Below are 27,165 nucleotides of genomic sequence, written 5' to 3' on the forward strand. Positions count from 1 at the left end.
ATTATTGATAAATCAAGACATAAATTTGCAGTGGTGATGACGTCAGTAACCCGCGCCATGCAGAAGTTTTGAAGGTACTTTCAAAAGTAATTTAAAATAATATTCTTAATATCATTAACGCCGTTTTTACCTTGGAAGAATTAAATTTGGTTTTATAAGATTATGTTGAATTTATGGTTTCCTTTTAATCTGCGATTAAGAGTATATGGCTCGCCATCTTTTTCTTTTTTTTTTTTTTTTTATAGCCATCTTTCGCATTACCTTTTGGCACGCCCCCTACCTTTCGTTTCACCAATGAGAAACCTTTTGGCACGCCCCACACCTTTCGGCTCGCCCCCACCTTTTGGCACACCCATTTCTCCAGGCTGCAGTTACCCTTACTTGAAGTTGATTGCAAAAACTGACATGGTTTAAATCAGGGCAATCGGTTTACTCAAACGCTTTGAGTTAAGTTACTTGTCTGGTTTTACAGTGCAGGCTTTTTCAGCATTGCACAAATATTTGCTGTGAAACATTAATGCATTTGCTTAGAAGCAAATTTATCCAAACTGTTAAAAGGCTCAAGAGCCCAACTGAAGCAAATACTGACCACAATTATGGTGGCAATTTATTATTATTTTTTTCCTTACAATTGATTTCATCCAAGGTTGTGCTTAAAGTCAGTTGTAGTTTTTGTGTTTCTCTTTTCTTCAGTGATGTTGATTGTTAACAGCAGGTGTTCATCACTAATGCACAATCTTCATTTAATTAGTCACTTAATTATCTCATTCACTTTAACTCTTTGAGGACTTGGGATTTAACTTGAGACTTGTTTGTGACTTGGAAGGAATGACTTGATTCCCCATCTGGTGAAATCAGCTGCTGAGTTCATGGGTGGAATAAACATATGGCAGGACTTTTACTTTCTGACCTCTGGACTACCCACCTCTGGCTTGTATGCAATACATTTAACAACAGTATTCATGATTTAAAAACTAAAATGAAGCATTAAATTTAGATCTGCTCATGCATCATACTATGTGTTCACTTTCTGTATATATTTTACTTGTTTGAAATACTATGGAAACGAAAGCCTGATTAACTTGTTCAGGTGTGTTTGATTAGGGTTTGAGCAAATCTCCATAGAGCTGTGGCTCTCCAGGATTGACGCTGGCCACCCCTGGTCCAGAGTGTTTGCTCTTTGAATACAAATGTCTTTACTTTTACTTCAGTAAGTTGCTAGTCAGCTTCTGACACAATATCATTGCATGTGTGAATTCAAAGAGTCCAACAGGCGCGATTGACAGTTTATCAAGCTCTTTTGAATGCAGAACAAACCAGCAAATGATTTATAGTTATAATGTATTTTATTATGGTTATGGAGGCCCTGCCTCCAAGCCTGAGGCCCAAGGCAATTGGCAGTGGTAAAGTGTTGTTTTGGTCCAATGCAGTGTCCCTCCAATCCAAACTCAATTTCAACTGAGGGAGAACCCCCATCTCTTCCTCCCGCCATCCTACCAGCCAGCTCTTGGAAAGCTATTTTTCCCTTTGTTCACATAGAGGTTTTCAAGGGCCAGTGGAAATAAATCTGGATTTAAATTCAAAGAGACAAGATGGTCTATGCATGACCTGATGTTTTATTCATATCCAAAATGGAGCGCTAAACACTCTCATGCAGTCTATGTTTCATATTCAAGGTGTTATAGAAGTATCAATTTATGACATGCAGGAAAACCTTAATATGGACAAAGGCATCCAGCTATCACTGTAGCTAAGCTGAATAAAAAGCACAAGGTAGGGTGTCAAGATGATTTTTTTGTCTCATACAAAGTTTCACGCAAAACTTCATCTCATTTGACCTTCTTTGATTTTATCCGTTACTGACATAACTACATATACATACTGTATATATACTTTTATTAAAGGGGTCATATGATGATGATAAAAAGAACATTTTAATGTGTATTTGGTGTAATGCAGTGTGTTTACATAGTTTAAAGTAAAAAAAACAAAGAAAAAAAAAACATTATTTTCCCACATATTTTACATTATTTTATCTCCTCTATGCCCCGCCTTTCTGAAACTGGTTGATTTCTACAAAGTTCATTGGTCTTAAAAAGCGAGGTGTGCTCTGATTGGCCAGCGATCCAGTGCATTGTGATTGGCCGAATACCTCAAGTGTGTGACGGAAATGTTACGCCCCATACCGTAATATGATGCCGCATCCCCGCGATGACACAAAAACATAAAAACCCATTACTAATAAGGCATTTGTAGCAACCAGTGGGGACACTGATTATACTGATTATAATTATTTATACTGTCTTTTTACGTCACGTTGCATCACGCCGTGTAAACATAACACCAGGTCTGCATTTGTGATCAGAGAAACACAAACAAGCAGCACTCTACACTAGCGTTTGAATAGTAAGTCACAGATTCTTTAAATAATAAAACATAACTGTGAGTCAGAAGCACCAGACAGTCCTTGTAAGGTTGGAAGTGCCCCACTTTTGATTAAAAATTGAGTAACAGTCATGGTGTCCAGCAAGCCAGTAAACCTTACTCCCCTGATCTATGGACTGTTAGCGCCCGTCTGCTGCGCTTAGACCACGGTTCGAATCTCGCTCGGAGTGGGGTGAATAGGACCGGTTACACACAACTGGCCTTGTACTCTTCCCATGCTCAGAAAACAATCCTCCATGAAATGCAAAGCACAGACTCAAATATTTGTGTTGTACTGCTCTGGGACAGTGTTGTAGATAAAACTCAGCCACAGATTTCATGTTATGTCCTCTTTATTCACATCCAAACACACAGTGTCTCTATACAACATGGCGCCACTGGAAGCAACAACACTAGAGTGAGAAAGTGACGCCTTCTTTTTTTTGCGTATACCTTTGGGTGTTGTTATGCAAATCTCCCCGCATCGTGATGTAGACATGTGGGGGCATGTTAGAATGAGCCGTTTTAGGGGGGTGTGGCTGAATTTCTCTTTGGATTTGAGACTTCGGTCTTTGCAACTTTACAGATCTTCTTTATGCACCAAGAACTTGTAACACTCCAAAGAGAAAGAAAAAATAGAAATTGAAACATGATCCCTTTAATTTTTACTTTAAACATGGCATTGAATCCTGCCGATGTTATTGTCTCTGATCAGAGGTGCGACTTTCAAGTCACAAGCAAGTCTTCAAGTCATATCCCAAGTCCTCAAAGAGTTAAAGTTAATGAGATAATTAGTTGACTAATTTAATGATCATTGTGCATTGGTGATGAACACCTGCTGTTATTGAGAATTACAGAGGATCCGATGTTGATTTTTTATTGGTTAAAATCATGCCACCATCATGGAGATCAGTGTTTGCATTACTTTAGCTCGTGACCCTTTCGTAAACTTAAAGAAATGTGCTTTTAATCAATTACAGTGTTGTTTAATAGCAAGCGTTTATGCATTGCCGAATCAAAGCTTGAAGAAGCAGGTGAGCTTATACTTTCTGCCTGTAATGCATGATGAATGAACATCATGAAATGGTCTCTCTTTTGTTTATTGACTGACACTCCGCTACCGATGAGCTGAAAAAAAAGTCCTATTAAACATGCCACCATAATGCTTCAATTAAGGACACTTATCATATGATCGTCAACAGTGGTGACAATAATGTTTCATACTGCATTGCATTATGGGAGTTTTTACTACGGTGTTACCCAGCATGCATTGCAGCATGAAACATTTTGTTGATTGCCACCATTGCTGAGATTCATATGCTGGTTCTTGATGTCTGTGTGTGTCTAACTAGATTTGGGCTAAAAAAAAAAATTATTGCATATCTAAAATTCATTCGCAGTAACTAGTAGCACGTTTTTTTCACAGGGCTGACTATGCAAAACTTAGACATATAGATACAGAAAGTTATTTTGATTGTAATCAGACCAACTTTTGATTATTACCTCATTGTAAAAAACAGCTAATATCTGCTCACTGTAGAGTATTGATTTCCCTGCTTTACAACACTTCATGCATTTTTACATAGATATATCTAACACCTTCATTCAAGGGTCAAGAGCCCAACTAAAGCAAACACTGATCTCCATGATGGTGGTACCAATTTTAACCAATAAAACATCAACATCTGATCCTCTGTAATTCTCAATAACAGCAGGTGTTCATCACCAATGCACCATCATCATTTAATTAGCCAACTAATTATCTCATTAATTGTAACTTTTTGAGGACTTGGGATATGACTTAAAGACTTGCTTGTGACTCGAAAGTCCCACCTCTGTCTCTGATGACAAATGTCTGCTAAATCAATTAATGTAAATGTGAAATACTTGTAGTTCTGTCTTCTGTGGATTGCTGTGTCATTCCGTGAACCTCTGAGACGATTTTCTTTCTAAAACTATATTTCATGTGCGATAGATGAATGCTACAGTTAAACTTCAGCCAAATTAAACAAAATCAACCAAAATTAAATATTTTAAAATTAATTTACTTTGAAACCAAATGTAAATATAAATATATATATGAACATAGCAATAAACCAGACATTAATGCAACCTTCATCTAAAATCAGAGGTACTATGAAGAAAGAAATATATATGATAAATTGATATATATGTACAGTAGGTGGCCAACCAAAGTGCCTAATACCGCCGCGTGTACTGCCGCCACAGGGCCACGGCGTTAACTGCAAGTCAGTCGCGTGTTAAAGTCGTTCATGAAACTACTGCCAGGTGGCACAAAGGGACAGTTTGCAAACTAACTGCAATTATATTTTATTTTGTAAACAGACATCAAATAACAAAATAAGACAAAAATAACTTTATAATATAACATTATAACATCCTTAAAAATCATTAGAATATTAATTTAAAATGTATTTTTAGAAAGTTCATTTCAAAACGTGAGATAGTCGGATAGGCTGCAGCAAAAATCCGTCTATGAACATGTTTTATAGGCCATTTTAGATTTGGGAAATACACGTGTTACGGACTTGACAAAAAAGACTCAAGTTTTTGGGAGACAATATATTTTGTAGACTTTCTGTGATTTACAATGCACAAACCAGAAGCAAAAATATCTGCAGTATGGGGAAGGGTTGACCATTCACTAAATAAATAAATAAATAAATAAATAAAAAATAATATAGGCCTATCAATTTTATTTCAATTTTGACGTTTTTGTGTTTCAGAGGAAAAATCTATGTTAAAGATGTGTCATCTCTCCGTTACGAACTGCTCTGAAAGCAGAATTTATGCAAACTCGTATAAAATGTTTTAAAAAAATTTACAGAGATGACTAGAAGGAATTTACGGCTGCCCCCCACATACGTTTTTTTAGTTACTAGTGGTCATTCAATTAAGTAATTATTCAACTAATCGCGCATTTAATATTAAATTAACACAGTCTAAAAAATAATGAGCCTTAATATATTCCACGCTCAAGCACACGCATTAAGTTTGCCACAAAGCACAGGCAGAAGTAGCCTAATAATTGTGAAAAAGGAGAAATTTTAATTATTTTTTAATAAACTAATGTATTCATGTCGGCTGCAAGATGACATTCACGGTGCTGATTCTCTCCACATGGACACGCCTTTGGAGAGAAATGCAACCTTCACAGATACATAATCAGGGAGTATGTTTTCGTTTTGAATTGGATCGTTTAAAATTAGACGTTTCAAGCTTTCTTTTGATATATTTCTCATTTATGTGAGGCACCCCAATTTTACGTTGTTTCATTATCAGGAAAAAATTCAAGTGATCACAAGGGCGCCTCCCTGTAATGTATGTGTATTAATTTTTTCACACAAACACTTGAATATTAATAGTGATAGAGCACAGATCTTTTAAGTTACAGTATGGGATCCGCATTAAAAATAAATCTTCACAAGTGTACAACCGAGACAGATGCAGTTATAACCCGTAAATTGAAGGCTATTTGACATTTTAAAATGATCTAACGGCCGCTGTCGCTCCATTTCGTTGATCATTAGTTGTTCTTGATCAAGATTAAACGGATGCATGAATCTCATAAACTTGTTTTAATAAATCTCTTTTGCATGAAATTATAAAGATACAAAGCAGGTTAAGTTAAATATTATTGAACAAATAATTATAAAATGCTATAGACTGCGAATAAGATTGCAGTTTCACAATTTGCATATGCATCATAAAGTTAATTATTTTTTACATGCAATTATACAAAATAAAACCAAACAAGATTTTTAATGAAGATAAAATATGTAGACAAATAAGAATACATGTTGCGTGTCGTGCCGAGCAAATCTTGCACTCTGATATAAGGAATACACCCCTGCATTTAAATGCGGCTGCAATTTATTATTATTATTATTATAAATATATATAAATATATATATATATAAGTTACATGTTTATTTTTGAATATATATATATATATATATATACACAGTACAGACCAAAAGTTTGGAAACATTACTATTTTTGATGTTTTTGAAAGAAGTTTCTTCTGCTCATCAAACCTGCATTTATCAGAAAAAAAAAAAAACAAAAAAAAAAAAACAGTAATATTGTGAAATATTATTACAACTTAAAATAATAGTTTTCTATTTGAATATACTTTAAAAAAAATAATTTATTTCTGTGATGTTAAGCTGAATTTTCAGCATCATTACTCCAGCCTTCAGGGTCACATGTAACATCCAGTCTATCACATGATCATTTAGAAATCATTCTAATATTCTGATTTATTATGAGTGTCGGAAACAGTTCTGCTGTCTAATATATTTGATGAATAAAAGGTTAAAAAGAACTGCATTTATTCAAAAAAAAAAAAATTATAATATATATTCTAATAATATATTTTCTTTACTATCACTTTTTTATCAATTTAACACATCCTTGCTGAATAAAAGTATTGATTTTATTTAAAAAAAGAAAGAAAAAAAAATTACTGACCCCAAATTACTGACCAGTAGTGTATATTGTTAATACAAAATATGTATATTTTAAAAACACAGCTTCTTTTTTTTTTTTTTTTTTACTTTTTATTCATCAAAGTATCCTAAAAAAGTATCACATGTTCTAAAAAATATTAAGCAGCAGAACTGTTTCCAACTTTGATAATGAATCATCATATTAGAATGATTTCTTAAGGATCATGTGATAATGATCCTAAAAATTCAGCTTTGCATCACAGAAATAAATGATAATTTAAAGTATAATAAATTCAAAAACAATTATTTTAAATTGTAATAATATATCACAATATTACATTTTTTTTCTGTATTTTTGATCAAATAAATGCAGGCTTGATTTATATATATACATATATATAAATGTACAAAAGCAAGTAAAGGCGGCTCCCTTTAAAATCACTGAAGTTGTCAATCAATGAAGCTCTTTTTTACATTGTGTACACTTTGTTGATTATAATGAGAGAACTTGAGTTTAAACATGAGGACGTTTTATTAATCAGTTTACAAACAGATATCTTTTTCCCAAATAGTTATCTGTCAAAATAAAGGACAGGTAATGATTAATAAATGTGCTTGTCAAAAATGCATGCTGTTTTATTAAAGGAATTTTAAAATATAAATTATTATTATTTTTTTTTTTCTTTTTTTTTTTTTTTTTTTTTTTTTTTACTTGTGACAAATATAGGCCTAATATGTGAGAATATTGACATTTTGCATATAGAGCCATGTATGTAGCCTAGCTCACTAAGGGTGCTTTCACATCTCTAGTTCGGTTCATTTGGTCCGAACCAAGGGCAAACAATTATACATTGTAGCATTTTTCAGCTTTTTTGGTTCCTTTTCACACCACACTGATTGCTTTGGTCCGAACCAGTTGAAACGAACCAAAATGTAGTCACATGACAACATCCACATCACTCATTGGCCATGACTATTTCCTAAACTACTTTTTGATTGGTCAGAATTTACGTGTGGGAAAATTCCAACATAAGAGGAAAAGCCAGCAAACAACACGGAGACAACACAACTATTGAGAGACAACTGCGCGGGCTGGTTTTGTCCCTGGCCATAATCTATTACATTGCGGGCATCGCTCGTAACTTCAAGCGGAGGCGTGCATTAATCCACGAGCTGCCATGCTAAAGTGCAAACTGTCAACAAACACTTCCTCATCCCATAATGCACAGCGCAGCTGACTACGGCAGCTGGTTTAGTCCAAAAATGATCAGTACTTTTTGCAGTTGGGTCTGTTCGAGGTCAGATCACGTTCTCACCACAAACGAACCGCTCCAGAGTTCGTTTGAAAGCGTACCGAGACCACCTCTTCAAGCAGGTCTCGGTACGCTTGTTTGGTCCACCTTTGGTGCGCACCCGAGTGCGACTGCTGCATTCACACCTGCCCAAACGAACCGCACCAAAGGGGGAAACGAACTCTGGTACAATTCAACTGAACTAAATGATGCAGGTGTGAAAGCACCCTAAAATAGGCTACCCACTTTTAATCAGGCGCATAGATGGCACTAGGGACGGGGGGACATGACCCCCCCCAGATTCATAGTGACCCGATCCGACCCCCTCACTGTCTCAATGAAAGGCTCTTTTGGTAAAAAGAGGATTAATCAGGATTTCCGCTATGTACATTAGCCTAGTGGCGAACCTGCCTGCAATTCCTTAAACGTGTACTAAGCGATTTTTGAAACACGCTTTTGACTGCAGTGTCTGACCGAAATTGTCTCTGCCGAGTCCCAAAACACACTTGTAGCCAATCAGCAGTAAGGGGGCGTGTCTTGTCCTGATAGCGCGAAGAGAGCGCTCAGTTTGAGTGCACAGGACGCATATTACATTACATTTAGTCATTTAGCAGACGCTTTTATTCAGCGTATTAGCAGATCGACTGTAGATTGAGAGAGATGGCAGATAAAAAAGAAGAAAATATCAGAGAAACAAAACATTAAAAAGAAGGGTTACAATCAGGCAAGAGGTAGTACCCGCGTAAATATCGGAGCAGCTTTTCAGCGGTGGAGAGAAACTCAAGGAGTGGGAAGGGCTCGAATCGGACACCGAGGTTGCTTTGTTTCTTATTGATCTGTGAGTAACGTTGATTTTGCTTTGTTTCACACAACTTATCCATGTTGGCTTTTTCGCTGCAACTTCACAAAACACATTCAAATAGAAAAAGCAGCAGAAAATTAAGAAAACATCTTCATCAGTTTGACAGCACACGTGCTGCAAATACTCGCAACACAACGAAATACAAAAACAAGCTGCAAATGCTCACAACACAAACAAATACAGAAACGAGCTGCAAATACTCAACACAAACAAAATTACCCCAACAAAACGAAAATTAACCAAGTTTTTTTTTTTTTTTTTTTGGCGTATTGATTACCATTTGTATAATCACACTTGTACAAATACCATGGTTTAACTATGGTTAGAGTATTAAATCCATGGGTAATTTGTTAATGATTACAGTAACCATTTTTGTTTGCTTTTTTAATATAATAAATGTATTTATTAATTAAATAATTTCAATAGTAAAACCACAGGCTATGGTTGGTTTTTGTAAGGTAAGTTGTAAAAGTAAGGTAGCCAGCTTACATAACCTTTCACAGTTACAGTAATTGCGTATTTAGTCAGCTTATTTAGGCTAATAATATCCACACACACACAAAAAAAGCTAAAGAATTGTTTGACCAGGATGTTAAAATAAACAAAGATCTTTTCAGAGCAAACATTGATAAATTATGTCCCAGCCATGTTTGTCACTTTATGGTTCCCTTTAATAATTACGATGTGGTCTGTGTTTTTTTTTTTTTTTTTTAGCATGTTTCTTTATTTGCTTGTGTTGTGAGTATTTGTAGCGTGTGTTGTCAAATTGATGAAGATGTTTACGTTCTCTGTGTATGTGCTACGACTCCTGACCCCGGGGTCCTATGAGGAGCTGGTAGCTGCCTCAATTGTGCCTGTAGCGGTAACCATAGTGATCATATACAGGTGCATCTCAAAAAATTTTAATGTCATGGAAAAGTTCTTTATTTTTTGTAATTTATTTAAAAAAAGCAAACTTTCTTATATTCTAGATTCATTGCACACAAACTAGAATATTTCAAGAGTTTTTTGTTTTAATTCTGATGGTTATGACTTACAGCTTAAAAAAAATAAAAATTCAGTATCTCAAAAAATGAGAATATTTTCTCAAAAATCATAAAAAATAAAATAAAAAGATTTACAAAACAGAAATGTTCAAGATCTCTAAAGTAGGTTTAATTATGCAGTCAATACTTGGTTGGGGCTTCAATGCAGTGTGGCATGAAGGCGATCAGCCTGTGGCTCTGCTCAGGTTTTTTTTTTGATAGCGGCTCCTATGTATTGTTTGTCAGATGTTACTTATCTTCCTCTTCACAATACCCCATATATTCTCTGTGAGGTTCAGGTCAGGTGAGTTGGCTGGCCAATCAAGCACAGTAACTTGGAAGTGGTTCCTACCACACTTTTTCCTTCCAGTCAACTTTCTATGAATATATTTTGATACAGCACTCTGTGAACAGCCAGCCCTTTCAGCAATGAGCTTCTGTGTTGTACCCTCCGTGTGGAGGATGTTGATGATTGTCTTCTGGACAACTGTCAAGTCAGTAGTTTTTCCCATAATTGTGGTTGCATGTTCTAAACTAATCTAAAAAAAAAAAAAAAAAAAAAAAAAAAAAAAAATTCTAAACTAATCAAGCTCAAAATGGAATATTCTTATTTTTTGAGATACTGAATTTTTTATTTTCCTAAGCTGTAAGTCGTGACCATCAGAATTAAAACAAACAGAAAAAAAAAACTCTTGAAATATTTCAGTTTGTGTGCAATGAATCTAGAATATAAGAAAGTTTGCTTTTTTGAATTAAATTACAAAAAATAAAGACCTTTACTGTGATATTCAATTTTTTTGAGATACACCTGTACTATCGTCTGTGACTGAGCTGGTGATTATTCTGGACTGAAAAAATTTGACTGCTGGACAGCTTGGTCCCCCCCAATTAAAAAATCCCATCTGCGCCCCTGCTTTTAATGCTTTGATAAAAAGTAAACCACAATTTCTTTAGGATAACATGACAATGTTAAAAGTTAAATGTTTTAAATCTAAAATATGGTGTAATACTGTGCAGCTTAGAAAAAATATAAGCACAGGCTCATTTGGCTTGACATCTATCCCACTTGAATTCGTTCTAAGAAACACACATAACTTCTTAAGTAGGCCTACTAAATTTTCATCTGTGAATATTAAATATTTTAACTACAGTGTTTTTCTTTCATTTTCCCTGACTGCAGCCATCAAATGTAACACATCGGCGACGCAAAGCTGACGGCTATTTGTGAAAAGGTGCTTTGATGCCTTTGTTTGATAACTTGTGGTTAAAGCGGCAAATGCACTTTGCAGACGTGGCGGCAGCACTCTCAGTGGTAGAAAGCACACTCTGGTTGGCCACCTACTGTATGTACTGATCATTAGATTAGCCTACTTTAAGTGCTCACCTCTGTGATTCATTTTATTTCTGTTTGATTTTGGCTTCTCAGAAAGCTGTTAATCATTCATTCACTTATTTATCATAGCACATATGGTCTTTAAACAGTGTCAGAAGCAGTGGCGGCTGGTGGAAACAAAAGGAAAACATTAAATTGACTTGAAATTTTTTACATAAATATAATTGTTTTACCAAATTCAAGCTGAAATTTGAGGATGATTCTCAGGAATGTATATTTTCTGCAAGATTTTTTCAAGATAAATTAAAACATTTTTGTTTTTTCATAATTCACAGTTTATGTATACAGGGCAACAGCAAAAACTGTGAGAAAAAAATTAATAAATGTCACAGGTGTTTAGAGCATTTTCTGTAACATAACAGAACCACACAGAGATGCTAACAGACCATTATATCAGTTACCTTAACCTGACTGTATATAAAAATATATGGATCCAGTCAGAATTATTAAACAAAGCAAAACACAAATTAGAAAAACAAATAAAAATCTGAAGGCAGCTCAACATCCCAGCTATAATTTTTTTTGTTTTAAAAATGTTCTAAGAATGTTTTTAGCGGGTAGTTTTATTTTTGTTTCCAGAATGTTCTCTCAAATGATAGGATAACATTCTCTAAAAACATTCTAAAAATGTTTATTAATAACATTATTAGAACATTATCCCCTAACATTCTAATTAAGATTTAAGCAGAGGTTTTGATGTTGATGTCTGTTTAAAAGTAATAGTTTGGTTTGATGTCACCATAATGGTGGTCAGTGTTGGCTTTAGTTGTGTAATTTGACAATTGACTTGTCAGTGTTGTTTTTTAGCTGCTATGATTTTTATTATGGCAAAACCGCAAGAGAACATGTGGGTAGATGATGTTGGTTACTTGCTGATGATTAAAACATCACCACATATGTGGTCTGGTTACCTGGTTTCACCTAATCTAATGTGTGGTGCTAGTTGCATATTATTTATTAAAGTGACTCAATGGGGCAACAGGCTGAGACCCAGCTGAATCTTAAGCAGATAATTTCAGGAATTTGAAAAAAATACTTTTCTTTGTCACACAAACATCAAGATTCAGTGTATGAATCTACTAATTCTTGAGGTCTCTGTGGTTCATGAACAATAAAATTTTAAAATAACAGACAAAAATATATATGATAAAAATCTGCAGGATCTTGTGTGTTGCAACACATTCGCTATAGTAAGCAAACCAGTTGATCAGATCATTACACTATGAAATTTTTAACATCACCAACTAACCAACGTCACCTGATGACATTTTTCACTCACTGTTTTCACCGTAACAAATATAGTTACAGCAGTTAAACAAAAAGTAATATTAAAAAAGCGTCATACTGCCTAAGTACTGATCACCATAATGGTGACTTATTTTCAATAAGCCATCAACACCTCTGCTAATCTTAATAAGAACTTTTTTACATTTATGACAGAAATAAATCTTGTTTATAAGTGAAGCTGGTAATGTTGGTTTTTGGAGTTATTTATGCTGGAGTTTGACATCAAACAAAGGTTGGGTTTTCACTTTCAACCAACATTTGACTTCTGAGCAAGGTAAATCCATATCTAGTGTGATGTGAAGGTTTATTAGAATGTTAGAGGATAATGTTCTAACAATGTTATCAATAGACATTTTTAGAATGTTTTTAGAGAATGTTTTTAGAGAAAGTTATCCTACCTTTTAGCAGAACATTCTGGGAACTAAAATAAAACTTGCCGCTGAAAACATTCCCAGAACATGAACAATTTCTAGGTGGGATGCCCGGTGAACATTTTTTTCTGTTAGCGTGAGTGTTGATGCCCATATGTATATGAACACCACTGACCATGGCAAACTCCTTTAAAATATGCTTCTTCAGCGAGTGTCCATTATAAAACACTTGCTAGACATGCAACCATACTGAAATGTGCTCGTGCATAAAGCTATCAGAGAGTGAATATTATATGCACACTAAAAATAATGGACTCGTGCGTGTCTAAAGCCCTATTCGGATGGGACTACAGGGGGTCGTTAGAGAAATTTGTATTTCACAGACGTACTTGGTGATTTTAATCCCTACCGAATCTGCCACATCTGTGTTTTTCTCCCAGAGCAAATTACCTACTGTTTTTCAGCAAATTCAATGATCCTCTGAGAAAACTAATCCCGTCCGAATGCAAATGTCTGTGATTGCCGGTGATATTTTTTTTCAAAAACGCATTTCTTTTGTTCTGGCCAACATGAACTACCGTAGATGCTCTTACCATGGGCATGTTTGATATATTTTCTTCCCGGCAAATAAATAATAAAAAAATAACAATAATAAAATCAAGAGCCAGATCACATAAACTGTTAAGACTCACTATTGTAATATCAGCGTCAGGTAAGATCACTCACGTTCATTTCTACACTCAATTGCATAACGTTTTAATTACAGATGTACCTTTATGAAAATTAAACATGGGTTTACTACACAATATATATATATATATATATATATATATATATATATATATATATATATATATATATATATATATATATATAAATTAAAATTAAAAATTTAACTAAAGTCACCACACATTAACATGGTTTTGCTATACTAGTCATTTAGCTTCACCATGGTATTTGTGTGATACTAATGGTAATCAATCTGAATGACTATACGCAATGCATGCACACATGTTCATTTAAACACTGAACTTCAAACACATCTATGCTGCTTTGTTCATTCTTGAAGTGAACTTTTTCAATTTGGTGATTAAATAAACCATTTTAGATCGCCCCCTGATTTAACAGAGATGCGTCCGGTTATAACTGATACCTCTTTGTCTTTTGCACAGTGTGTGACTTCCGTACTTTTTTTTTTTTTTTTTTAAGCATGACTGTTGAAATTAAAAAGTAACACTTTAAAATAAGACCCCATTTGTAACATTAAGATTAATGAAAGCTGTATAAGTAAATTAACTTAACTTATCTTATATTATATTATATTATATTATATTATATTATATTATATATTAAATTATATATTAATGAACTGAACTGTTCTGATTTTTTTTTTTTTTTTTTAGGTAACCTAAAATGTGCATCATTTAGTTACATCAAGGGTCAAATCAAATATAAATAGCACATTAAAGTTAAAAGTTACACACTTTTTTGTATGTACGCTGTACAAGTCTGGTATAAAGAATGTTTTTGCTCAGGTGGCCAGAATGACCACACAAAAAATTAAAATAAAAAAAAACAATAATAATAACAACAAAAAAACAAAAAAAAAAAAAAAAAAAAAAAAAAAATAATGCGCATTAAAAAGAAAATTGGAGGGGACATTAGTTGTAGTTGTTATGTTTCTGCTCATCTGGTGTTTTTTTTTTTTTTTCAGTTCTTGTTTCTCTTTTCTTTAGTGATTCTACTTGTTAACAGCAGCTTTTCATCAGTGCCTGAATTCACTCATTACTTTTCATGCTCTCTGTCAGGTGGACTATATTAATAATAATGAATAATGAATGAGGGTGGAGGGTGTAATTTGAAACACAGCCTCTGAGTGTCGACTTTGATCACTGATAATTTGCATTATATTGCAGTACAAAAAATTACAAATATTACCCAGTATGCACTGTTTTAATGGAAAACAGTATGTTATGGTCCAAACTGCAATATTAAATTTGTATAAAATGTTGATTTTGATTTCATGGTGACTTTAAGACTTGGCAACCAACCATAGCATTGTGCAAGATTGTGCAGTACTCACATTTTAAATACATTATTTGAAATGAATAGGCTAATACTGAATCTGAATTTTAGAGGTAGCCGATTATTATTAGAATGTATTAGGCATTTTCATAACTTATCTCATTCTTTTAACATGGTTGGTTTAAGTGAGCATAACACATTGTGGTAGAAACACAAGACCAAGCACTTACGTCTCACACCCATTTCCACTAGTTACTATAAAATCAGTTCATATGTGCTCTGAATTAAAACTCTTCTCAGGCTGTTCAACGGGTTTGTGAAAGAAACATGTACAAGTGAAATTGATTATACTCACAGAAATCTTTTCTCCTGCTCTGTTCGTCTCACTCGGGAACTCTGTTTACCGTATGTGGTTTAAATCAGCAGTAGAGAATGGATGGATTTAGGATGAAGTGATTCAGATTGAGAATATCCTAGAAAATAGTATTGGGCTGTACTTGAGGCGGTGCTTAAAAACTTTCCTTGGCTCGGTCATCTTTCATATTCATGATAGGAAATATTTTCGTAGTTGTATTGTTCAAGTCTGTCTGAACAGGAAACTTTACACAAAGCCTTCATTATAATGCATGTAGAAAATAAATAAATTAAAACAATTGCATCTACAGTGGTTCTGAGGGAATGGTTTGCTAAATTGAGCTGGTCTTTAAGATAAATTACAAATAAGCCCACAATAACCAGAATTGTACCTGAGGTCTTCAGATAGAGGAAGGAGTCGTGCATTAAATAATTGATAAAATGTGGAATACCAGATATAACCATAGTATGGCGTAGAAATAAATCAGTATTCATAATATAAATAGCATACAGCTCGGTTCAGGATGACAAATAAATTAAAAAGCAAATTAACTGACAGTGAACACACACAAAAACACGGGCACATGCACTCATGCACACATACACACACACACACACACACACAAACACACACACACACATACCCCTGATATCTTTTCCTGTAATTCAAGGTTTTTCCTGTAGTGCACATGCAGTTTACTTTCAGTTTCACTGTAGCGGAAACACATAAGCATTTATTATGAAACCAGATGCCAATTTTCTTGCACTGAAGAATTTGGGTGACAAAATTAAGATTAAATGAATACTTTTATACTAAAGACCTTAATCACAAACCATCCTAATCTACATTTCACGACAATTTCCCTTTAATTTAATCTTTGCATGTTCAAGTTTGGCAAGAAGAAGCAGCTGTTCTTGTGCTCAGTGTGGTTTTCTTTTACGTTTGCACAACAGCTTACTCTCAGCCATGATTATTACTATCAGCCATGATCCTTTTATTCTCAAACAGCAACATTACAAACTTCCAGGCAGGTGTGTTGAGGCAAGTTGGAGCTAAACTCTGCAGGACACCGGCCCTCCAGGGCCAAGTTTGGAGACCCCTGTTTTAAGAGGAAACACTTACCTAAGAGATTTTATTGCTATTTAGGAGAACTCTTCGTAGTAAGATTAAATGTTTTGTGAATACAGCCCATGGCACAGTAACTGTGCTCTATAGTCCAAATCTTTGTTTTGCTGCTGCAATTAATGCTGCTGCTGCTAATGCTACTGCCCCCTCCTATAAACTGTTATTACTGTGTTCCCATAGTCTTTAGCTTTCTGTTGAAAAGCCTCGCATTCAACCTTTTTTTGAGCTTGTTCATACATCTTTATAGTATAGGGCTATTCTCTATTCATTCCCACCATCTTCTCTTCTCAATCTTCTGCAGCAGTTCAGTGACCTGAGAGTGGTTTTTCGTGTCTTTAGCATTGAATGAGTGAAATCTGCCACCACACTTATCAACAAGAGCCTGCAGATCATTGCTTTTTCTGATAAATCGATCTAATGGTTTCCACTCCAGCTGATCATCATGAGTGAACAGGATGATAGTATGATGAATAGCATCTTCTCCAAAGTTCTTCTGAATCTATTTCACTGTGTTTTTCTCTTCATCTGTGAATCTCCCCAATTTCATCAGTAACAGGAACACATGAGGACCAGGAGCAGACATGTAGACACACGTCTTTATTTCAGCCCTTAATTCTTTATCACTCTTTGTTTTATTAAACGGGTCTGGAGTGCCGATGACTGAGATGATCCTTTCATCCATCTGTACTTCTTGCCTCTCACATGTTTTAGTAACTGACTCTGGGGAAGCATCAGTCTCAAAAAACTCTCCACCCAGGATGGTGTTTCCTGCTGAACGATTTCCTTCTCCAGTTTGACCCAGCAGAACAATCCTCAGATCTGATAAATAAAGGAATATATTGTTTACACATTAACTTTTTTTTTTTTTTAACCTGTTAGCCAGCACCCCCATTATGGGACTCACAGCTGAAAATGACCTACTTAAATTAAACTTGTAATAGTTCCTGACTTCAGTGTGCAACACACACAATTTTGGTGTCTTTGGAAAGAAGACCCTTTGGGCTTTACACACTGTAAAACCCGACAAGTAACTTAACTCAAACCGTTTGAGTAAACAGATATCCTTAAAAACCTGAAAAGGTAGGTTTACTCAAACCGTTTGAGGAAACCGATTGCCTTAAACCTTTTAAGTTTTAAAACTAACACACTGTAAAACCCGACAAGTAACGTAACTCAAACCCTTTTGTGTAAACAAATATCCTTAAAAACATGACAAGTTGGGTTTACTCAAACCGTTTGAGGAAACCGATTGCCTTAAACCATTTAAGTTTTAAAACTTAATAGTTGTGAGTACTCTGAACTTAATTCAGTTGAGTTCACTGAAAGAAGATATACATTGCAATTAAGTAATTAAGTGATTAACTGAGTGATAATTGAGCATTAGTGATGAACAACTGCTGTTAAAAAACAGAATTACTGAAGAAAAGAGAGAAAGGAACTACAACTGACTTCAGACACAGCCTCACTAAAACCTGACAAGTTATGTTAACTCAAACCGTTTGAGGAAACCGATTGCCTTAAACCATTTAAGTTTTAAAACTAACAGTTATGAGTACTCTGAACTTAATTCAGTTGAGTTCACTGAAAGAAGATATACATTGCAATTAAATAATTAAGTGATTAATTGAGTGATAATTGTGAATTAGTGATTGAACAGCTGCTGTTAACAAACAGAATTGCTGAAGAAAAGAGAAACACAAGAACTACAGCTGACTTCAGACACAGCCTTAGATAAAATAAACTGAAATAAAATACATTAAATCTCTCAAGATCTGATTAAACAACCCCACAAACAGCATCACCAGCTCCACTTATTAATAACCAGACTGACTTTATTTATGTCAGACGTCTACAGAAGATCTGATTGAGAATTAACTAAGTTTTAGATGTTGATTTATGTTTTAATTTAAATTAACCATGTTAGAGATCAGTGTTTGCTTTAGTTGGGCTCTTGACCCTTGATTTCTGTCTTAGTTTTTTCTTTGGCTGTTGTAACCATTTGTTGTAACTCAAAAGCCCAAAGAAAATATCATCAAGTGTTATACACACACTCACACTGTTAGAAACTGCTTTAATCCAAAGCAGCTAATAATGCATTTAGGTTAACATTTTTTTTTTTTAATCAAATCTGTACCTAGATGTTGGTTGTTATACTGTATATTGGTGATGATAATCATTGCTTATTGAACTGTTCGGAATCTAATCTCTGATGAAACAAGTGTTGTGTAATTAGTTGGATTGATTACAGTAAAAGTGGTTCTAAGAGCCAGTGGTTCTGTGATAATCAGTTGATATAAAGAACTTTCCAAACAGTTTGGTTTTCTCTGGTGTTACGTAATCACACACAGACATCAATAATCAAAATATGAACCTCAACAATGGTGACCATAAAAAAATAAATAAAAAAACAAACAAAAAAATGCAGCAGAGCATGCTGGGAGCCATGGATGAGTTTTGTACTACAATAGTACCCAGCATGCATTGCAGCATGTTTTTTTTTTTTTTTTTTTTTCGTAACCATTGTTGAGGTTCATATTATTGATTTTGATGTCTGTGTGTGACTAATTGACACCATAGAAGACCAAACTGTTTGGAAAGTCCTTTATATTAACTGATTATGAAAGAACCACTGACTTTTTGAATGGCTTTCATTGTAATCAACTGAGCTAACTATAGAACACTTATTTAATAAGATTTTGGACTCTGAACAGCTCCATAATTGATGATTATCATCACCAATATGCTGTATAACAACCAATACCTGATCATATTTTCTCTGGGTTTTTTGAATTATAACAAACATGTTTCAAAAACACATGGTTACAACACCCAAAAAATAAATAATCTAAGACAGAAATCAAGGGTCAAGAGCCCAACTAAAGCAAACACTGATCTCTAACATGGTTACTTCAAATGAAACAATAAATCAACATCTAAACCTTAGTTAATTCTCAATAAGATCTTCTGTAGACGTCTGACAGAAATAAAGTCAGTCTGGTTATTAATAAGTGGAAGTGGTGATGCTGTTTGTTAACAGCAGCTGTTCATCACTAAAGCTCAATCAGCACTTAATTAATCACTTGATAACATGATTGCAAAGTTTTAAAACTTACATGGTTTAAGTAAAGACAATATTAAAAATAAAACCTTAAAAACCACACAAGTTAGGTTTACTCAAACCCACTGTAAAACCCAACAAGTAACTTAACTCAAACCGTTTGAGTAAACAGATATCCTTAAAAACCTGACAAGTTAGGTTTACTCAAACCGTTTGAGGAAACCGATTGCCTTAAACCTTTTAAGTTTTAAAAACTAACACACTGTAAAACCCGACAAGTAACGTAAACTCAAACCTTTTGTGTAAACAAATATCCTTAAAAACATGACAAGTTGGGTTTACTCAAACCGTTTGAGGAAACCGATTGCCTTAAACCATTTAAGTTTTAAAACTTAACAGTTATGAGTACTCTGAACTTAATTCAGTTGAGTTCACTGAAAGAAGATATACATTGCAATTAAGAAATTAAGTGATTAATTGAGTGATAACTGAGCATTAGTGATGAACACCTGCTGTTAACAAACAGAATTACTGAAGAAAAGAGAGAAAGGAACTACAACTGACTTCAGACACAGCCTCACTAAAACCTGACAAGTTATGTTAACTCAAAACGTTTGAGGAAACCGATTGCCTTAAACCATTTAAGTTTTAAAACTAATAGTTGTGAGTACTCTGAACTTAATTCAGTTGAGTTCACTGAAAGAAGATATACATTGCAATTAAATAATTAAGTGATTAATTGAGTGATAATTGTGAATTAGTGATGAACAGCTGCTGTTAACAAACAGAATTACTGAAGAAAAGAGAAACACAAGAACTACAACTGACTTCAGACACAGCCTTAGATAAAATAAACTGAAATAAAATACATTAAATCTCTCAAGATCTGATTAAACAACCCCACAAACAGCATCACCAGCTCCACTTATTAATAACCAGACTGACTTTATTTCTGTCAGACGTCTACAGAAGATCTGATTGAGAATTAACTAAGGTTTAGATGTTGATTTATGTTTTCATTTAAAGTAACCATGTTCGAGATCAGTGTTTGCTTTAGTTGGGCTCTTGACCCTTGATTTCTGTCTTAGTTTTTTCTTTGGCTGTTGTAACCATTTGTTGTAACTCAAAAGCCCAGAGAAAATATCATCAGGTGTTATACACACACGCGCGCACACACACACTCACACTCACTCTTAGAAGCTGCTTTTATCCAAAGCAACTTGCAGGGCATTCATGTTAGCATTTAGGTTTTTATCTAACCTGTACCTAGATGTTGGTTGTTATACTGTGCATTGGTGATGACAATCATTGATTATTGAACTGTTTGGAGTCTAATCTCTGATGAAATAGGTGTTGTGTAATTAGTTCGATTGATTACAGTAAAAGTGATTCTAAGAACCAGTGGTTCTGTGATAATCAGTTAATATAAAGGACTTTCCAAACAGTTTGGTTTTCTGTGGTGTCACTTAGTCACAAACAGACATCAATAATCAGCATATGAACCTCAACAATGGTGACCATAAAAAAAAAAAGAAACAATGCAGCAGAGCATGCTGGGAGCCATGGATGAGTTTTGTATTACAATAGTACCCAGCATGCATTGCAGCATTTTTTTTTTGTTTTTTTTTTCGTAACCATTGTTGAGGTTCATATTCTGATTATTGATGTCTGTGTGTGACTAGTTGGCACCATAGAAGACCAAACTGTTTGGAAACTCCTTTATGTTAACTGATTATGAAAGAACCACTGACTTTTTCACTGACATCAACTGACCTAACTATAGAACACCTATTTAGTAAGATTTTGAACTCTGAACAGCTCCATAATTGATGATTATCATCACCAATATGCTGTATAACAACCAATACCTGATCATATTTTTTCTGGGTTCGTTGAGTTATAATAAAGGTGTTTCAAAAACACATGGTTACAACGTCCAAAAAAAATAATCTAAGACAGAAATCAAGGGTCAAGAGCCCAACTAAAGCAAACACTGATCTCTAACATGGTTACTTCAAATGAAACAATAAATCAACATCTAAACCTTAGTTAATTCTCAATAAGATCTTCTGTAGACGTTTGACAGAAATAAAGTCAGTCTGGTTATTAATAAGTGGAGCTGGTGATGCTGTTTGTTAACAGCAGCTGTTCATCACTAAAGCTCAATCAGCACTTAATTAATCACTTGATTACATAATTGCAAAGTTTTAAAACTTACATGGTTTAAGTAAAGGCAATCTGTTTACTCAAACGGTTTGAGTTACTGTGACTTGTCAGGTTTTACAGTGTACTATCCATCATCCAGAGTTGATAATGCTCAGAAAGATAAAAAGTTATAGACACTGAAGTGCCTTGAAAAAAAAATGTACCACAGTAATGTTTTTTATTTTATTTTATTTCATATAAAAATACATGAAATCAGTCCTGGAGCAATCCAGAAAAAATTATGGGTTGAAGGTCACATGTCTCACGAGTTTCTATTTCAAATGTGAAGAAGATACCATGAAAAATGAGATTCCTGCAACCATTTTTGACTATGCACAGACTATACATTTTATTTTTGATTTACAAATAACTACTTTATTCAATTTCTGCATAGTAGGCTATTATTTTTATTAGGCTAAATTGTTAATTTCATTTGTATATTTTTTCTGTTGCATTAGTTCTATAGTTTGTAATGGCTTTTCTTTTTTATTGTATTACTGACTGTTTGTTGACAATGAAAGTGATCTGAAAGAACAGATTAAGGGGTCGGGTCATTTTGGCCTTTTTTTGAACACATTGACAAGGTCACCCAGACAAAGTTTTGGCTTGGGGCCACCAAAAGTCTAAGACCAGCACTGGTTCAAAATCACATTAAAATGTTCACACATGAATCGATTTACGATTTAAACATACGATTCCAGGATTTGATTACATTTTTTAATCCCAACCCTACATCTGACCACAAATCATGTTATAAAAGTTTTTAAGGCAATAAGTGCCAACATTTAAAGACATGAAAAGATGGAAGCTGTTGTCACATCTGACAGTCTAATGTATTTCTCTTTATGCATAAACCAGTTCAGAGGACGAATTTCCTTAACAGGTAGAAAATAAAAAAATTAGCCATGGAAATAAGGGCCTAAGTCCATTGTTGTGTTCACAAATTAAAATTAAAAGACAAATGTATACCTAACATTTGCTATAAAGTGTAATGTGTAATTCAATATCATGTTTTTAACAGTTTGAATCCAATGACTCCAAGCGGACTGTGATGGTTGCTGTAATGTTGGCAGCTGCTGGTAATTGATCACTGTTTTTTTTTTTTTTTTTTCTCAGCTTCCCATGATTCCCCTCTTAACTTACTCAGTAAAATGGACATTTCAAGTCTCATCCATCCCTCAACTCGGTTTATTTACTGATATTGTAAAAATAATAGGAAATGTGTGCGTACAGTTCTAAGGGTTAGAAAACAACACATGTTTACAATTGCAGTTATTGTTATCATTTATTATTTTGTTTATTAAGATATTTGTAACAAAATATATTAGAAAATAATGCAGGAAAATGTAGTTATGTTGTAACAAAAATTCAAGCCACATAACAATACAGATTCACTTTAACTGCCTTCTCTTCCACCTAAAAACATATGTATATGTTGTATGAGAAATATGAATAAAGTAATATTCTGTAAAATGGTTCCTTGCTGAATAAACAGTCAGCTTTCTGAGCTTAATAAACAAAAATATAATTGTGCAAGATTTACAAATTCATAACTTTACAACTAAACAACCATGATGCCATACAATTTTAATTCACTCCCCTTTACCATGCACACGTGAAATAGTTTATGGTTTTTCCATTTGCCAACATTTACTTTAAGTCATTTATGTTTGATTATTTTTAGGAATCTGTAAAAATAAGCTTTTCACCCTCCACCATGAAAAACCTATACATGCACACACACACACACACACACACACACACACACACACACACACACACACACACACACACACACACACACACACACATATGTATATATATATATATATATATATACAAGACAATCATCAATACAACAATAAAATAAGACACTCGCATAAAATGTTTTAACAGAGGAACAGTCATCTAATGAATGGTTGTCTGAGCTTGAAAAAAATATTTGTTTTTAAGTTTACAGTTAAATATAATTGTAGTTTAACAGTTTCATTTGCATATATTTACTAGCATTAATTCCACATTCAGCTTTAATATTAAGTAACTAAAACTATTAATCTGTAAACATATTTTTGCCCTCCACCAAAACATCTTGAGTGAGATTAAAATAGAATTACTTATTTCAAAACATTAATATTGGCAGCTGTAATATTAAGAAACTTGCATAACATATTTTAATATAATTTGCAGAAAGAAGCTGAGACTACATGCCAATTCACACTGAACCAACAGACGGCAATAGAAATATTTGTTGTTTTCTCTGATTAGTTTGTTACCCCTGCATCTGCTGGTCGGCTCAAAAGACAGCTTAAGGCCTAAACAAAGGAAGAGGTTCAAACTCTGCCAAAAAGATGTGCTTAGAAATGTGCAAATCTGATGTGTAACTTTCTGACTCTGCCTCAATGCACATTTGCTGGTCTAGCCTAAAAAAAAAAATGCTTTTTTTAAAATGCTGTTAGAGCATAATAAAAGACATTTATGAGGCAGTTGTTGTCAGATTTCTTTGTTGATTTCAAATATGAAATTTAATCATAATCTTAGTGAACAGTTTTGGAGAATTTGATGTTTGCCCATTCAAAGAAATAGGAGCTGCACTTGTATGCCCGAGAAGAGGCGTTGGATGGCCGCCAAGTGAAATGACTTTCAGTTTTGGCTCATTTGAACATTCTGTCACAGGAAGGAAATGGAAGAGTAACAGATTAAATAAACTGCCTCCGACATTCCTCTCTAAAAGTCAGAGATAAGGTAAGGTAAATTTTATTGTTCCACATGTGGGGAAATTTGTCTTGGGCCATCACCCATGCTGCAGTCAGCTCACAAAAGCAGCACAAGGTAGCCTGGGTCGCAACAGAGCAGCGTCACAGGAAGCCAAAAGATCACCAAAATAAGAACAGGACCTCAGTGAAAACAACTGAAAAAGTATTTCATGTTCGGATTTCTTATGATAAAATGAGTAAATGTCTGATCTCACTATTGAGGACACAAAAAAATCAGGAAATATGAGAGTTCAAGATCAGAAAGAGGATATCCAGCACCTTACTCCCATTAGTGAAGAAACCCAGAATCCAGGAGCAACCAAGAACCACACACTGAGCCAGTATTGAAATACTATTTCATGTTAACTTTTAAAATTTTGTACGTAACGTTGTATTTTTACCAGATAGCAGAAATGTTACATAAGCCCCAAGCAGTTTTATTTCCTTCTTAAATACATACTAATTAAACTCACTCTTCCCTGTTGTAGCCTTCAGGACCCAGCACAACGCAACCACGTATCCAATTACGCACAGGACTCCAGTTATAAAGGGCAAAGGTCAACAGCGCCAAACTGAAGAACATCAGTCCCACGATCACACACACCCAAATCACCAGATCCATCTGTGAGTTGAAAACCTGAGTTCAAAATATGTGCTGTACTTAGTATTCACTGTAAATGTTGATCATCTACTGTAAATTTAATTTGAATTATGCTAGTGCATTCAATGCTTCAGTATTTTGAGAAGGTTTGTTCTCTTTCATGCCTCTGGTGGGCAGCTGGTTTCCACAAGCAAGTAGGTATCGCTGCAGCCCGGAGACCTCCAAGTGGGAGGAGCTTTTGCCGCAAGTGGGCTGGACTTCACGGAGACCTCCAAGTGGAAGGAACTTTTGCCTCAAGTGGGCGGGACTTTACAAATGGGCGGGGTTTAAGCAGAAATCTCACATTGCGTTATTGCCAGGGTGCGCGCGAATGAGGATGGCATGAAGTAGCGATACTAACGAAAAACAGATTTAGTGTTTTTCATTGTAGTTTAAATTTTATTTATTACCAAGAGGTTGGAATATAATTTTGTGACAACTGCGAACACTCAAGTATATTGCATGATATTAATTTTATAATTATATCAGTATCAAGAAAATGAATGTGTAATTTAGAGCAATAAAATGTTTACTGTATGTTGTTTGTCTTTAATGCAAGTTTGAAATCTGAGGGTGAATTATGTTGTTTAGATTGTTACAACCACCTGGCTCCAGGTGAAGCAACATTACAAAAGGCCACACATGGAAGTAAATTTTACAAATAAACATTTAATTAAAAAAAAAATAAATAAATAAAAATAGTAATACAATAATTAATTTAAAAAAAAACATTCCAAGACTTAAGAGGAAAATATTAATGGTACCACAGTCCAATTTAAGACACTCCTTTCTCCATTTCCTTTTTATCTCCAACTCAATATAAGGTAACACTCCACACCATTCGAGATTCAAGATTTTATTTGTCATGTACAAGTTATATGACAAGCATACTCTTTTTAGACTGTGCAAAAAATAAGAGAAAATTAAATACAAATAATAAAATATAAAAAAAAATAAAAATAATAAAAAATAAAAAAAAAATAAGAAGAAAAAATATGGAGATAATTAAAAACAAATAAAGAAATATACACAATATATTAAACTAATACACAGACGATTTGTAGAGATGCTACAAAAAAAAAAAAAAAAAATTGCTACACAGATGATGTGCAGAGATGTAGCTCGTCTTGTCTGCCCTTCCCAGCATAACCTGGTAGATACACAAGAAGCACATTAAGTATATATACTTCTGCCATTAAAGTAATAGCTGACCCAAAAATTAAAATGGTCTCTTCATTTACTTCCCTCATGCCATCCTAGATGTATATGACTTTATTTATCATGTTAAAACAGACACAAAAGTTTCAAGAACAATTTCTTAGCTCTGTAGGTCCATGCCATGCAACTGAATTGTGACTAGAACTTTTAAACCCAAAGAGATGGCATGAGGCCAAATAAATGATACTTTTTATTTTTTAATGATGTGTTCCTTTTAAATGTCACAACTAGACTATAAGCTAGAGTTTATCTACCACCAAAATGTGAAAATATAAATTTTTTCATAAAAAAATGTAAATATGAAGCAGCAACTGTTTTGATAAATGTTTCTTGAGTATCAAATCAAAATATTAGAATGATATCTGAAGGATCATGTGACACTGAAGATAAGCTGAAAATTCAGCTTTGACATTACAAAAGTAAATTACATTAACATATATAAATAGAAAAGAGTTACTGTAAAATAATATTATAATTTTCAATATTACTGTTTCTACTGCATTTCTGAACAAATAAATGAAGGCTTGGTGCATCAGACTTTAAAATCATTACAAAATCTGTTCAACCCCAAACTGTCCTGTTGAACAGATATTTAAGGAACCTGAGGTTTTAATAGGGCTTCCGGTTGGGTGAACGCTGGCGCGATTTGGTTGCCGCTGC

General features: G+C 34.1%; 1 pseudogene; it reads right to left on the reverse strand.

The window, feature by feature from the left end:
* Positions 1 to 16,610: 16,610 nt before the first annotated feature.
* Positions 16,611 to 25,269, reverse strand: LOC109073263 (annotated as a pseudogene).
* Between the last annotated feature and the right edge of the window lie 1,896 nt (positions 25,270 to 27,165).

The sequence above is a fragment of the Cyprinus carpio genome, chromosome B1 (genome assembly GCF_018340385.1).
Source record: "Cyprinus carpio isolate SPL01 chromosome B1, ASM1834038v1, whole genome shotgun sequence".
Lineage (NCBI taxonomy): Eukaryota > Metazoa > Chordata > Actinopteri > Cypriniformes > Cyprinidae > Cyprinus > Cyprinus carpio.